The sequence below is a fragment of the Mirounga angustirostris genome, unplaced genomic scaffold (assembly GCF_029215605.1).
Source record: "Mirounga angustirostris isolate CCGP_5_RB_7025 unplaced genomic scaffold, mMirAng1.0.hap1 SCAF_1, whole genome shotgun sequence".
NCBI lineage: Eukaryota > Metazoa > Chordata > Mammalia > Carnivora > Phocidae > Mirounga > Mirounga angustirostris.
Window position 1 is genome coordinate 50,311,468 of NW_026991709.1, and position 12,897 is coordinate 50,324,364.

Below are 12,897 nucleotides of genomic sequence, written 5' to 3' on the forward strand. Positions count from 1 at the left end.
CTGAAAAATCACAAATAATAAAGTAGCCATGGTATTGAAACTATGAAGTATATAAAATGTATGTGGCTATAGATTTGTCTGAAGAGAAGTTGATGTGGTTATTTTGACATTATGACTATGAATGACCAAGAATTAAGTTTCAAGGTCAGGAAAGAATACCAGACCTAAGTCAAGTTCCTCCTGAAATGAAATAGAATTATTTGGCTTTTCTCCCATTATTTAAACAAAATATGGATCTGAATTTTTTATCTGTTGAAATGGTAGAGTAAGTTGTCACACACAATGTGAGTTTTGAAGCTTGATAGAAGTACAGTAAATTTTGCCTGATAAAAGCAAAATGAGGCAGAATGAAAAGATAATTCTAGACTGACAAAAATGGTAGGGTAGAGTCAAGATGATGAAAATGATTGAGAAAAATTTGACTGATAGATTTTCTATAGGTTTCTTCATTCTTCCAGAGCTTGACATCCTAATACATTTCAAGAAACCTTTTAAAAATTCAAGTTCTTAAATAATATATATTATATCTTAGATATATATATTATATCTTAAATATATATATTCAAGTTCTTATATATACCATATATATTGAAGGCAGGAAATAGCATGTTTAATATCAACTATGAAATATTACTATTTTTATGCATTTCAGAAAGTCCAATAAATAAATGTTTGCCAATAACAGTAGAATGGGATAGTGTAAGAATTTTAATTTTTAATTTTTCTAGTTATATATCATTCACCAAATAATTGGTGGATATGCTACTAAAATAACTAATAATATAGAGGTACAAAGAACAGTCCTAAAATATTTACTAAAAGTGGCAGATTCTAGAAGAAAGGGATTGTTAACAGTCTATAGTATCCATGCTAGGGCAAGCACAGGAGTTATAAACACAGCAATCTGGTTCTTGTATTCAGGCATGTGGCTAATTTGCATCAGGCTATAAATTGGGAAATAAGTGAGACAGAGAAAGCATGTGACATCAAAGGTAAAACTGTTAACCAAAATATTGATTTGGTTAAAAGCTGGAAGTTTAAAATTTGAAGGTGAGGTTGTCAGAGTGAAGCACCTGGCATTGCATCACTGTTGATCCTCTAAGGGAGAAAAATCACAGTAAGCAAAGCAGCCAAAATGCAAGCAGTGAGAGGAGAAGCAGCCAGAGGCATGAATTATCCTTGCCCTGGACTGGAGAACCAGCCACTGAATAATTGAGAATTGACTTCAGGTTGAACGTTGAATTTCCATAGTGTGCAAGAACTCTGTAGCCCTTAGGTAAAGATTTGATTTATATAGATTAGATCAATAAATAAAAGATAAATATAGGGGATAAATAAAAATCCATCTTCAGCTAGAAATCATGCTCTTTAGGTTTGTTTAACTGAATTCTTTGTTGGAGACCAGCAGGCAAACTCTTCTGGCATTCAAAATCAATTATCTAAGTCACTCTCCTCCACAACACAAGAGGAAAATTAGCAAACAGTGAAAACAATTTGCTTATGCACTTAGAAACTATTCTTCAGGCTCATTCAAAATGCAGTTTTGGAAACAAGATATGCTGTATCAGCAGTAGGGTTATGATTTCATGAAACATATCTTTTATCAATCCCATAATAATTTTTTTTCAAGTTCAAATACTATATTTAGTTGGGATTTTTTTTTTCTTCGCAAGTTTAAAATTGTGTGCTAATAATAATTTGTTTCTTCTATAGTATTTATTTAAAAGTTGTATTGCTAAAGTCAATTTTAAAAATTGCTCTCTTGTATCACCACTATTTTATTTTTTAAATATTTCTTACTGGGGTGCCTGGGTGGCTCAGTCGTTAAGCGTCTGCCTTCGGCTCAGGTCATGATCCCAGGGTCCTGGGATTGAGCCCTACATTGGGCTCCCTGCTCGACAGGAAGCCTGCTTCTCCCTCTCCCACTCCCCCTGCTTGTGTTCCCTCTCTCTCTGTGTCTCTCTCTGTCAAATGAATAAATAAAAAAATCTTTAAAAAAATGTTTTTTATTTATCTTAGGATTTTTATACTACAATATTTTTAATGAAATTCATTATTGTAAAAGATGAAGTTATTTCAGCAAGTTCCCATATTATGAAATCCATTATGGCATCAATGATACACAATCGAAGTATGTTCTATGCACATTTTTAAAAAGACTTATTTATTTATTTATTTGAGAGAGAGAGATCATGAGCAGGAGGGGCAGAGGGAGAGAGAATGTGAAGCTGACTGCGCTGAGCACGGAGCTGGACACAGGACTCAATCTCACGTTCCTGAGATCATGACCTGAACTAAAGCCAAGAGTTGGATGCTTAACTGACTGCCCCACCCAGGCCCCCCTATTCTATATACACTTTAAACTAAATTAAATTAATACAATTTAGAATAAAATTATTTATAGTAAATGGTATCTTTTAAATCATGGGGTCTTTTGGAGAATTTTGTTGCTTCTTTATTTTTTTATTAAGGTTTTATTTATTTATTTGAGAGAGAGAGAGAGAGCACAAGCAGGGGCGGAGCAGCAGAGGGATAGGGAGAATCAGGCTCCCCACGGAGCAGGGAGCCCCCATGAGGAGCTCAATCCCGGGCCCCTGGGATCGTGACCTCAGCCGAAGGCAGATGCTTAACCCACTGAACCACCCAGGCACCCCAGGTGCCCCCTGTTGGTTCTTTAAATTGTGTTTTGGTGCATAAATGTTTTGAATGACTGACCTCAATAATTACATGCAGATTTTATCAGATTATTTTTTAATGATGTCTGTTGGAGTTAAAAGTGCAACTATATGAGGATGATCACTGGAACTGAAATGTAAAATACATCAAATGTGGGATTTTAGAATTTGGAATATTTTATATTCATCAGGATACCATATTTCAAGAAAAACAACTCTCTTCTGTTATCTCTGTCTTAAATCTCAACTCTGTGCACAACCCCACTTGTAGGTCAATATTTCTAAAGAAAAATGACACAACAGTGCTGGCTAGTCTCACTTGAAATTCATAATCATGAATCTCTTATGACCACTCAACACTGTCAGCAGTCCACATATATATTTTTCTGGTGAGCTTTTCTTCCCAATCTCTGAGAAGGCTATTTCATACCACCTATTCCTTACCAAACCGTTATTCAATCCCCCATGCATTCTCTCAGCTGATGATTTTGCCTCATATTTCACTATATATATAAAGAAAGAAATTGAGAAAAGTCCTTATCTTCTTACAATTAAGTGAGTTGACAACCTACATCTGTAGTGATTAATTATTCCTTTATTCTTGTTCTCTGCCACAAGTTTCAATTTTCTTGATTTCTGGGTTCCATCTCCTCTAGAACACTGAATACCTTGGTTATGCAATTACATTGTTTCTGTTCTATATTACCAATTCTTCCCTGTCTTCAGAGTCATTCCCAATAGCATACAATCTATTTTATTTTTAGGTTTCTCTTGACCACATTATTTACTTTGAAAATTCTTTTATCTCCTTACCAGCAAAATGTCCCAAACAGAGATCAAGTTGTGTACAGTCAATGTCTCAGCTTTCTTACAGCCTCTAGTCTTCCCACTTTATGTTTTCTGATTCAGAGAAACTTCTGTTTGTCAGTCATCAGTGACATTCATGTTGTACTATCCAATATTTATTTTGGTTTGTGTTTCACCTCACCTCTAAGCAGCAGATGACATGATTGGACACTCCCTGTTTTCTTGAGGTATTTTTGGATTGTGATCTCCATAACTACATACTACTCTGATTTTCTTCCTATCTCGCCATCTCTCCTTCTTATTCCCCATTGCCTCCTCTTTGCATACCATCAAATTCTGAATGTTGACACGTCTCAAGACTCTGTCTTGGAATTCCTTTTCATCTCTGTATCATGTTCAGAAAGAGAGAGAAGGCCAATGAGGTTGGATAACATGTTTGTTGTCTTTGTCCGGTATGGACTTTCTTCGGATCTCTGTAAGGTTGACTCCTATTGAACATCAGGTCAGTGTCCTCTCTTCAGGGGCGAATTAATAGACTACTCCATTGAAGATACCCACTTCTTTCCTCCACCATTACTGCTCTCTGTTATATCCATTTCTTTTACTCTCTCTTCGGACTTATTTCTATTGAAATTATCTTGATTGTTTGCTTATCTACTTTTGTTTTCTTCTGAAATGTAAGCTTCTCTATACGTACTACTTATATTCAGATAAAGTACCTGGCATATAGCAGGCGATCAATATATATTTGTTGAATAAATGATTAGTTTAAAAATTCTAAAATATTAATATTGAAACATGTTGAAAGAAATGTTAAACTTTAGTAGATTAGTAATATGCTTCAGTCTAGGAAGATAAAAACTAATATTGCTTAAATTCTTAAAAAAAAGTAAAGTGTAAAGAGTAAACCCTATCTTCTTCACTCTTTTGTGAAATCATAACAATTTGAGAAGTTAATTCCATGAACTTTACTTCAGCTTAATTTGCCTAAAGGTACATATAGTGCATGGCACATGCTCTATTGAAGGTGAGGAAGCTGCCCTGTGATAGGGGAGATACTTCACACATGGTAAAAAGGAAAAATTAGGATGGCTAACTTATACTGAAGAGTCTTGAAGACAAATGTGACATACAACAACTAAGAATTATTATTGGTTTTGAACAGCAGAACATCATGAAAAATCCTGAGAATGATACATCAAGCAAAAGTTGACAAACAAATTGTAAGGAAACCTGAGGATAGTCTCTGCACAGGGAGGTACAGATAAGTTGGTATATAGTAGCTAGGAACGTAACAGAGATGGACAGCTATTTAGGATGTGGAGAGGCAGGCCAAATTTAAAATGGACATAGAATTTTTAGACCTACTGATAAATGAGATGTGGATGAGAATGGGGACTAGGAGAATAAGAGGTTTCAGTTTTGAGCTTGGGCAACGAGAGAAGAATCATAGCACTGGCAGTAAGAGGAGAGAAGTGTGACATCCAGGAATAATGATATCTTATGGGAAAGAGGATAGATTCAGTTTTCGATGGCAATGTTAAGATTTAACAATACATCAAAATTAAACTAACATCATGTCTGAGACAGAACATAAACAGTGGTGATATAAATAAAGGAGAATGAATCCTTTCTTCCTTTCCATAACCTCCAGGCAAATTCAAACTCTGTCTTGTTGCCCATCACCCTTATCTTCCTTCTAAACCACATTGTTTTTTCAGTACAAGACATCAGATATGTGCTAAGGCACTCTAAAAATTTACTTAACTCACTAAAAACACCACTCTCCCCGTAATTATATTACAGCAAGCTACAGGACAGTAATGTGGTTGTGGCTGGGTTCTTTCTCATCATAAACAGAGTTATAGGTTTCAGGCCTATTTCACTCCAAACAGCTTGGTTTTCATTTAAAACAGTATTTTATCCAAACTCAATAATCATTAGCCCTTCACTCCTTGTTGCCACCAAAATCAGAAGCATCCCCTAAATCAGTGTTTCACAGGCATGAGTATCAAATCACTATTAAAACAAACAAACACAGGAAGATAATCTTGCTCTAAATATCTTCTGTTTTAAATGGGTAGGATTTTGACTCAGAAGGGTTTTGTTTAAAATAGTTATCAAATTAATCCCTACCCATGTGTGGATACACACACACACACACACACATACACAACATAACATGAAGAAACTTTTTATCATAGAGCTTCAAAATGACTATCTTTAGAAAAGGATTGAGGAATATAGTGTTACATTGAAGAGTATATTTACCCTAGAGATTCTGCTGGAAATTCAATACACAAAGCAAAAATTGTGTTTGGTTTGAATCCTACTTGAAAATCTCTCGGGGAATCCATATTTGATACCAACACAAACAGTTGTTTTTCTCTTATTGTTATACCTAATCACTATTTCTTTATTTGGCAATGCCATGTGATAGTTCTCTTGTATTTAGGTATTTATCTAAAATCCATTTCAAATTATTCAACATTTCATGCATAATAAATACAAACTTTTTACGACCAATATAATAAACACCCATTTCTGCACAGATGGTTTCTCTACATGATCTGCACTTCATGCTGTGATGCATGGGTTACATGCCTTAGAGGAATGAGCTTTTTATAAACATCGGATTAACACCATAGTTAATTTGGAGAAATGCTGACATTAAGGAGGTGAAAGGCAACTATGAGAACTGATAAAATAGGAGAACCAGAAATCCCATATTACACTGGGGCATAAATTCATCAAATGTAGAGTCACTTAGAATCAAGAACACTACACACGTTATTCTTTCTCTTTTTCAAGTGTATTGGGTTGATTTCACATTATTTACCTGCTTGTAATTGTGGTGTCCCTTTCCTCCAAAATCCTATTGTGTACATTACAATATATTTCAATCTACTTCTTAAAAGACCAATCACAGATCAGGGGATGAAATAAGTGAAGAGTAAAAAAGACTGCTTAGAGTTCTAATGGAATATTAGATAGAGCCAACGAGAGAAATGCAACTGCTGACTCAGGGAAGTTGTAAATTCCTCAGACTGAGGAGATGATGTGAGTGTTTATGCCACACTTCCTGTAATACATGTGATGTAATATATAGAAAGAGATACAGTCAGTCCATGTCCTAAAGAGAGTACAGTTATGGGGCCACTATATAACTCCTGCCTTCCCTTCCTGATTATGATATTTGCATATCCATTCCATATTGACTTGTTAACCCTATTGTGCTCTTTATGTTGATGTATGAATATTGCTGGATTCCTGACCTCAAGTAGTTTTCAGTGTACCCAGGGACTATAAGGTGTAAAATAATGGCACTTAATAAGAATTGCTTGGAAGACAAGGAGTTATGGATCACTTGCCCACCTGTGGTGCCTTTAGTTGTGAGATGTGACACTTGAAAATTCAAGACAGGAGATGATAATTCAATATGAAGGGTTGGTTAAAATTAGTGGTAAGAATAGTTTTATGGACTTGATATTTCCCCTGGTATCAGATTCTTCTAAGAAAGAACTACCTCTGTTTATAAAACAGAAGTTTTTGTGTATGAAAAGGCAGGCTTCAGGTCAGAGACTAGAACCTCATAGGAAATACCAAAACTAAAAGAGCGCTGGGTTACTCTGCTTAACCAGATAAATAAAAATTGTTGGAATTTATTTATTTTCTTTGTTTTTTGTTTGTTTTTCATCTAGTGACATAGAAAAAAAAGAAAAATTAGAGGGTCAGATGGAGAAATACAAAGAGATTAGAAACCAAATTTTGTCCTTTTAAAAGCTAGGATATGAAATACTCCATTTTAAGTTATTTGTATTGCTACAAGACATAAGTTTCAAAACTGTGTGTCCTACAGGCACAAAGACCATAAGCAAATATTTTATTTTGTGTCCTGGGAAAGGAGCAGCAGTTGCAAGATAATGAGATCTCTGTATACTTAAACAATCAAAGCAGAAACTCAGAACCAGAGGTGACATGAGAATATAAATCGCCTGAGAATTTACCTTGTATTTTCCATGGAGTATGGTATTGGACTTAGTTTATCTTCTCTAGATATTAAGGGATAGAGTGATCCTAATTTGCATCTGACATTGTTACTTTCCTCTTGACCAGTAAAAAGATAGTTAGGGCCACACCTCTACCCCTGTGAAATGAAAGTGATAATGTAAGCAGTCACAATATTTGCCTTGACATCATTCTCCCTCTAGCTACCTTTTCTTGCATTTCATTTCTAAACTTGGGAAGCAGCAGAACACAATGATTGCATTTACCTAATTACTGCCTACATGTTATGTAAATCCCAGTCTACTGGTAGTAATGCTATAGGCTGGGCATGCCTCAGGCATTTGCGTGGCTGGTATTACTCTTAGCAAACTGCCACAGACACTTCCCTCAGACCTGGGCTCTGTCTTTATTAGGTTTCAAGGGTGAACTGTCTAGTGTTCTGGGTTCACTCTCTATTGGCAAATTTAAAGCAGCAGAGCGGATCCTCTGGCCATTTTTTAATCAGTTTTTTGTTTGTTCGTTTTTGGTGTTGAGCTGTATAAGTTCCTTATATATTTTGGATATTAATCCCTTATAACATATATCATTTACAGATATCTTCTCCCATTCAGTAGGTTGCCTTTTTCTTTTGTTGATGGTCTCTTTGCTATGAAAACTTTATTTTGGTGTAGTTTATTTTTTCTTTTGTTTTTCTTGCTTTAGAAGACAAGTCTAGAAAACCTTGCTAAGGCCAATATAAGAGAAATTACTGCCTGTGTTGTGTTCTAGGATTTTTATGGTTTCAGGTCTCATATTTAGCTTTTTAATCCATTTTGAGTTTATTTTTATATTTGGTGGTAGATTGCTGATAGACACATGAAAAGATGCTCGACATCATTAATCATCAGGAAAATGCAAATCAAAACCACAATGAGATGTCTCCTTATACCTGTTAAAATAGCTAAAATCAAAATGACAAGAAATAACAAGTGTTGAGGATGTGGAGAAAAAGGAACCCTCGTACACTACTGTGGGAAGTAAATTGGTACAGACACTATGGAAAACAGAATGGAGGTTCCTGAAAAATTAAAAATAGAAATATCGTATGATACATTAATTCCCCTATTGGATATTTGCCCAAAGAAAATGAAACACTAATTTGAAAAGATATATGTACCCCTATGTTTATTGCAGCATTATTTACAATGGCCAAACATGGAGATAACCTATCATATATACACACATGTACATAGGAATAATGCATCCATAAAAAGGATGAGATTGTGTTATTTGAGCCGTGGATGCTCCTAGAAGGTATTATGCTAAGTGAAATAAGTAGCCTGAGAAATATAAATACCAATGGAATCGAAGAAGAAGAAGAAGAAGAAAAAGAAGAAGAAGAAGAAGAAGAAGGAGAAGAAGAAGAAGAAGGAGAAGAAGAAGAAGAAGGAGAAGAAGAAGAAGAAGGAGAAGAAGAAGAAGAAGGAGAAGAAGAAGAAGAAGAAGAAGAAGAAGAAGGAGAAGGGGGAGGAGGACGAGGAGGACGAGGAGGACGAGGAGGACGAGGAGGACGAGGAGGAGGAGAAACAAATGAATAAACAAACAAAAAGCAGAATTAGACCTATAAATGCAGAGAACAAACTGATGGCTACCAGAGAGAAGATGAGTGAGAAGTTGGGCAAAATGGGTGAAGGGGAGAAGAGATAGAGGCTTCTAGTTATGGAATGAATGAGTCACAGGAATATAAGGCACACCAAAGAATATAGTCAATGATATGTAATAGTGATATAATGAGACAGATGGTAGCTACACTTGTGGTGAACATAGCATAATGTACAGACTTCTCAATTCACTAAGTTGTACACCTGAAACTAATGTAACACTCTATCAACTATGATCAAAAAAAAAAAAAAAACACAAAAAATTTTGAAAAATAAACAAATGTTTAAAAAATAAAAATAATAAAGCATAAAAGCAGGAATTAGAGTGGAGAAAGGGATTACTCAAGAAGTCAATTATCTTGGTTACTCGGGGCTTTCTAAAACTGGGAACTTCTTAGGTGGGGGCAGCCTAATTTCTGATCTAGTTGTTTTGCTGGTGGTTATACATAGCAGGCAATATGTTTATTCAAGATCAGTGTCTTTTAAGATAGTAGGAAGGGAAAAATGAAGGGGGGGAATCGGAGGGGGAGACGAACCATGAGAGACTATGGACTCTGAGAAACAAACTGAGGGTTCTAGAGAGGAGGGGGGTGGGGGAATGGGTTAGCCTGGTGATGGGTATTAAGGAGGGCACATACTGAATGGAGCACTGGGTGTTATATGCAAACAATGAATCATGGAACACTACATCAAAAACTAATGATGTAATGTATGGTGACTAACATAACATAATAAAATAAAATTTAAAAAAAAGATCAATGTCTTTTGAAATGCATTCCTTGGCAATCAAAACCTTAATGTCGGGTACTTAAACTACACTGTCCTAACTCCTTAGTTTCTTTTACATTATTTCAACTGTTCTCACAGTAAACAATATTGTGCTAATCACCAAATACAACAACCTATATTAGACCTCACTTTCCATGGCTCCCAAACACTGCCGAATGCCTTCTAGAGACTCATGTCACCTGGAAAGCCTCATCTTGCAGCATTTGAAAAACTGACTAAGTGGGCTACAAAGTAGATCAGGAGTAAAATCATGTGAAATGGAAATTCTATGGAGCAAGTTTCATGCAATCATTCTGTCACATCAGAGTTCATATGGAAATCATTGCTAATAAAATATGATCTTCCACAAACCTTCATTACTGATATTCTCATTTAATAGCATTTAATCACTGTTTGCTAAAACCATCATGGTTTTCTCTGATTAAACATCAAATCTATAGGCAAATATAAATATCAAAAAACGTGGTCCTTCAAGAAATGACTATTTTATTTCTTATTCATTATATTTTAATTCTTCACTTTATATACTGAGTCTAAAGGAAAGAGAACGTCAAGGACAAAGTTTCTATAAAACAAATAACAATTATGTTTATCATTGTTTTTAATTATACTTTTTTTTTCTAAATAGTGCTTTGAAAAAGACTTTTCTCCTTAGTTAATTCTGTCCTCACTTTAACAGATTCTTGCAATCCTTCCAATCTGTCATTGGTTGTAGATGATTCAAATACAAGTACTGGGGCGCCTGGGTGGCTCAGATGGTTAAGCATCTGCCTTCGGCTCAGGTCATGATCTCAGGGTCCTGGGATCGAGTCCCGCATCGGGCTTCCTGCTCCTTGGGAGCCTGCTTCTCCCTCTGCCTCTGTCTCTGTCTCTGTCTCTCATGAATAAGTAAATAAAATCTTTAAAAAAACAAAACAAAACAAAACAAATACAAGTACTGAAAGAATAAATGTGGTACATGTTTTACTTTAGGATGACCCTAGAAATAATAACTATAATGAAAAGAAACCAGCAATCTAAAATATTATATATGCCTAGTTATTTGCCCTGTTTGTTATAATCCAAGTTCATCTGGTTTTTAAATCATTTTATTCTAGTTAGAGATTCCCAGTTTAGTATTTATACATATAAAATATGAAATATAGATTATTAATATATTCATAAATTTTAAGAGATCTTTGGTTACTCTGTTTGAAGCTAGGGACATGTTCTTGAAAACTGTACCATTTATATTAAAGGTCTGTCTTCATTTCCATTACAACCTCTTATTTTTTAGTACTTCATAATTTGGATTATAAAAAATACACTTCAGCCACGACCTAAGCAAAAATGATTTTAGCTTTAGGAACACATTTATTTAAAAAAAATGAAAATCCAAAACCCAAAAATGTTTATGTTGTTAATCAGTTGGATTATGTAATTACAAAAGGCATGCTTTTTTCTACCCTTATGTTACTAACTATACCTCCATGTGGAGGCACAAATGGAAGTGTCACTCATTGCAGACAGTGGCACAAAAGACCACTTTTGATTTTCTGTTCTTTCAGTGGTTTGTGACCCTGGGCAAGCTGCAAAAAGATTCAGCTTTCCAAGTAAAGAAAAGAAACTAGTTCCTCCCTTCCTAGCATGACTTATAACAATAAATGAGTGCAATGATACAAAACTATAAAAGATAAGCAGTCACTCATCTTAGGAGCATGTCACTAGACTTTCCACTTTATACATCTCCTTTAGTGCTATTCTTGAAGAGGACTATCTTTTGGAATACAAAAACACTGAGGTGTCCTCTATACTCCTGTTTCCATTACTACCTTGTCAGCCTCTCTGGAAGCTGCACTGATTCTCTCATGTCTGTCACAACTAAAAGTCCTCAAGCAATGGTTTTCTAAATGATTAGCAAAATACTTCCTATCATTTCATAAAGATTTGAATGTACTCCCAAGTTATCGTCAAATTTGTGAGATAAAGTGTTTCATCTTGGGAGAGATCCCCTTTATATCCATTAAGTTTATATCCATTAAGTTTCCATTTCTAGGCAATCAGTCCAATATTTCTTTTAATTGACAAATATTTACTGGGACTTACTAGATGTTTAGACCCATGAAGTCATTAAAGAGGATACAAAGAAATTTAAGAAGGCCCCTAATGGCTTAACATCTTAGTTGATAAAATGAGATTTAAATACATAATGCCATTATATGACAGTGTAAATAACTTCTGAGCTATCATAGACATGATAAGACCTGAGTTGGGCTGATAAATAAATAAAATCTGCATAAACATAAGGAAGTGGGGAGCATTCTAAACATTAGAATAGCAAAGTGTGTTGGGGGTACAGCGTGGACAATAGAAGAAGAAGCTGTCTGACTGGAACCAGCACTAGGAGAACAGACAGAGGTTGATGATAAGACCTGAGCTCTTGTCACATATGTTTTACATTTTTTCCTATATATTAAATACTGCATTGCCTCAGAATAATGAAACTTTCTGATGTTAATCCTACATTCTTTATACTAAAAGTTTGCCCTATATCAGAAACTTTATCAAATAATCCTTCAATTCAAAAGCCTCTTTTGGTTTCCTATTACATATTTGTTTAAGCTACTCCAAACATAATCCCTTCCTTAAAACTTAGATGACCTTGCAAGCTCTCAAATGGAAATGTACCAAGCTGAACTCATCCTTAATACCTTTCATGATCTGTTTCCTCTTCTTGCTTCCCCTCCATAAAGAATTGCATCACCATTCCCCATGTCACCTGAGTCAGAAATCGAGAAATTTGTTAATATAGGTTCCTATCTCTGTTTATTCAAATTTTAATCATTTTTCAAGTCTTCTTCATTCTATTTGCTAAATAGTTCCAGATTATCACTGTGTTTCTATTTGTATGCTTGCCTATTTAACCAGGTCCTATTTTTTTTTTCCTGGTTCTCATCAGTTATTGCTAGGATTTCATTTAACATTATTCAATTACTACT